This window comes from Pempheris klunzingeri, chromosome 6 (genome assembly GCF_042242105.1).
Source record: "Pempheris klunzingeri isolate RE-2024b chromosome 6, fPemKlu1.hap1, whole genome shotgun sequence".
Classification (NCBI taxonomy): Eukaryota; Metazoa; Chordata; class Actinopteri; order Acropomatiformes; family Pempheridae; genus Pempheris; species Pempheris klunzingeri.
In genome coordinates this window covers 28829154-28833350 of record NC_092017.1, presented here as the reverse complement: position 1 = coordinate 28833350, position 4197 = coordinate 28829154, and positions in this window count along the sequence as shown.

Here is a 4197-nt window from a genome sequence, read left to right as displayed (position 1 = left end):
GAGGCTCCGTGTTTCAGGGCTTTAAAACAGCAGGACGTCGTTCCATCATCATCCTGAAACCAGTGTGAGAAGATCATTGAAGTGTGTGACAGCATCATGGAAAGGATCCCTACAGAGAGAGACCTGGAAGATCCTTTTGGTTTAACCACAAACAGCACACACACCAGACTACATTCACTAAAACAGGGATTTTAGAGAACAGGACACAGGAGCTGCTGGTCTGCTGCTGCCTCCATCAGTCAGTGTGTTGGTGTTATTGTGTGACTTTGGTGTGTTACAGGATCAGTTTGGATCCAACACAATATTTGTGTGACTCACAATAACACAACCAAACCAACTAATCAAGGCAGCAGTAGATCAACAACCGCTGTGTTCTGTGAGGTAAAATCACTGTTTTTGTCAAAGGAGTCTGGTGTGTTTGAGGAGAGCGAAACATTGTCTGTTTCTGTTCATACCAAAATGATGTAAATGAATTAATGTGCCTCTCTATTGATCAGTTAATAGATGCTGATATCAGCTGATTGATCATCCGTCACTGCTCCTGGTTTCAGATAACAGATAATCACTGTTTTCCTTCGTCTCTCTTTCCTTTTTTCTCTCTCTGCTCGGCTCCTGTTTCATCTCTTCCCGTCGTCGTCGTCGTCCCATATTGGGGTCAGGCGCATCAGATCGCCCGTTGCCATGACAACCGCACTGTTAACAGGCTCAGTTAACGGTCGTTAAGTCTCCGTCTGATTCGTTGTCCTCCTGGGAGCTTCCACTTTTCTCTTTCCCAGCATGCTTTTCAGCGACTGCAGCACTGAGCTCTGTGTGTGTGTGTGTGTGTGTGTGTGTGTATGTGTATGTGTGTGTGTGTGCGATGACAAGAGAGGCAGAAAGAGCCATCACTTGATATAAATGTGTCACCATGGCGACAGTGGGGGATGTCGGCCCGTTACCATGGTAACAATGAACATCAATATGTCTGAGATTTTTGATGGAAAGCACACACACACACACACACACACACACACACACACACACACACCAGCTGAGGTCTGCAGTATCAGGGGCACCTTCACACACCTTTCTTCTGTATTTGTGAGGTCTTCAGTCTGAAGGTCAGTTAGAACAACACGTCTCCTACAAACGATGTTTCAGTTGGACTCTTCTGATTAAAGGGCCACTCCCCTGTTTCTCCCCATGATCCTCTCTGTCCTCATCCTGGTGTGTGAGTGACTGGTAGGTAGTAAAAGTGTTGGAACTGGTCCAGTAGATCACCTCAGCCAGCAGACACCAAACGGGCTGCAATGGCTGCAACGTGATCCTTTGGGACAACTGTTCAGTGTTCTGGTGTGTGTCGATCACAGTATTGATAATCTGTCTGTGGTGATCACACGTGTTCAGCAGGACTGAAGTTAGATGGAGTCAGGTCACGTGTTTCCTGACGGGACGTTAAAGGTTCACAAGTTTATCATTTATAACTCAGAGACTTAAGTGTAAATGTATAAATAATCAAGATCCAGTTACAGGAGAATCTGTGTTTTGAGCCTTTAAAGCTCATACTCTGGTATCCAAATTACTAATGAGTACAAAAAGTATTGGAACTGGCCCTGTTATATCACTCTGTTCAACCACACCAGACTACATTCACAAAAACAGTGATTGTACCTCAGAGAACACAGGAGCTGCTGGTCGACTGCTGCCTCCATCAGTTAGTTTGTTTGGGTTATTGTGTGTTATAGAAATATATTGTGTTGGATCTGAACTGACCCTTTAAAACACCAGTCAGACACAGACACACCGACTGATGGAGGCAGCAGCAGCTCCTGTGTCCTGTTCTCTAAAATCCCTGTTTTAGTGAATGTAGTCTGGTGTGTGTGCAGAGAGCGATAGAACGGCTGTTTGTGGTTAAACCAAGTTTAAGTTGCAGCCATTGCAGCCCGTTTGGTGGCTGCTGGCTGAGGTGATCTACTGGACCGAGAGGTAGATGGAGCGGATTTACCCTTTAATATGATAAAAAAAACTCTTTAAAAACACATAATTTAGTTTGTCTGTTGCGTTTCATATTTCATCAGATCTAAAATAATCTGGTTCAGTCCTGTAACCTCAGAAAACGTCCCGTGAATCAAACGACCATCTGGATCCTGTTTCTCCTCTCCTTACCCACAATCCCTCGGGGCTCGGCCCCTCATAATGAATGCAGCTCTGACATTTGCTGCACCGAAGCGTCTGAGCTCTGACTCGTCGTCTCTGCAGTGAAGGTCACGGTCAGACTCGGTCACATGAGCGTCCGTAGAGAGCGCACTGAGCATGTGCAGCTGTGACCCCGGAGCGATGACCTCAGCGCGTCACACGGCCTCCGCCTGAGCTCCACGCAGGGATCGATTTATCGGTTTATTTGCTGCTGGATAGACGTTACAGTCATCCTGGAGAAGAGTAAAACAGCAGATCAGTTAGTGAAGCCGAACAGCAGCAACCAGAATGTCTCCGGAGCTTCAGGACAGATTCAGTTTTATCAGGTCCTCATTTGAGCGCTGAAGCAGGTTTTTCTTGTAGTTCTGTTCTGCTGTGCAGACAGAACGTCAACAGGTTTCTTCTTAATGCTCCAAATCCACCAAATCTTTGTTTGCTTAACAAATCAAACCATCTGAGGATACTGTGAAGCTTCAGCAGTCTGAGGAGACCAAACAGGTGGAGATCCTCACCTGATGAACCTTAAACCTGCATAAAAACATCAACATCAGGTTACATGGATGCTGTATTTACAATATTTTCAATAAATAACATTGCTGTCAGGTTGTAGCCGTTAAATCGCTCTCTTCAAAGCCACCAGACTCCATTGCCAAAAACAGCGACTTTTCTTCACAGCACACAGAGGCTCCTGGTCTGCTGCTGCCTCCATCAGTTAGTTTGTTGGTGTTATTTTGTTGAGTTCGGTGTTTTTAAAGGTTTAGTTTGGATCCAAACTGATGTATTAAAACACCAGAGTCACAGCAACTAGACCAGCACCTCCTGTGCTCTGTGAGGTAAAATTGCAGTTTTTTTCAATGCAGTCTGGTGGATTTGAAGAGAGCGATGCATCTTCAGTTCCCCGTCCAAAAAAAGCTTCCTGACAGCAAGTTAAATCAGTGAAGATATTCTAAATACAGTGTCCACTGATGTTGATGTTTTTGGATGCCCCCCCCCCCTCCCGTCCACAGCAGTACGTTGCTTAGCGTCTGTGCTGACCTCCATCTTCTGTAGTAACACACTGACCATGGAGGAGGAGCTCAGACAGCCACACTTCAAATGATCTGAACTATTCCTTTAAGGTGTAAAAACCCTCATCATGCTTTAATTATTGTAGTAGAACAAATAAGTTCACGTCCAATTCAAAGTTTCCTCGTTAATATTGATAAAAAACATAATCTACATATCAATAATGTCATTATGTCCAACTATTGGCTGCTAATTACAGAACGAGCAACACGTTTGTCTAGAATCTGACGTCAATGGTCGTTAAAAGGTTAAATAAACGCATTAATAGAAGAAGTGCAGTTTAAACTGTTCAGTCTGTCGTTGGCGGACAAACAGAAACCAGAGTGACGAGTGGAAACGCCGACCTGTGATCAGACAGATTCAGGATCAGCTGATGGAGGCTGGAAACAGCCGCAGGAGAAACTTAGATAACATGTTATCTAACAGAGCGACGGTCAGTGAACTGAGCAGAGCAGCAACATCAAACTCAAACTGAAGTGACACATGGTTAGAGGAGGAGGAGGAGGAGGAGGAGGACATCTTGTTTCCTTCTGAATGTGAACAATGAGGAAAACAAACCAGGCAGAAACACAAAAGGCTGTTTTAGGGTGAATGAAACACCAAAAGCGTTGGTTCTCTAAAACGGCTGAAATCTGAATGGGATTTGGTGGGAGGAGTTTTCAGACTGGCTGAAGTTCATCCACACGTACGACAGAGCTCCTGCTCAGTTTGTGGTTTTATTCTCATCGTTGATTCTTCGCTTCAGTTTTATGGAGCTCTGGTTCTAAAATTCTTGTTTATTTGTTGATGTTGGAGTCTTATTTGCATCTTCACCAAACTTCATGTAAAAAACCTGTTAGATAAGTGTACTCATGTAAAAGGTGAGAGTGATGAAGCACACTGTGTTCGCTGGAATGTAAAGTCACCACCCTCCTCTTCCTCCTCCGCCTCCTGCAGGGGGCGCTCCAGGCTGTGAAG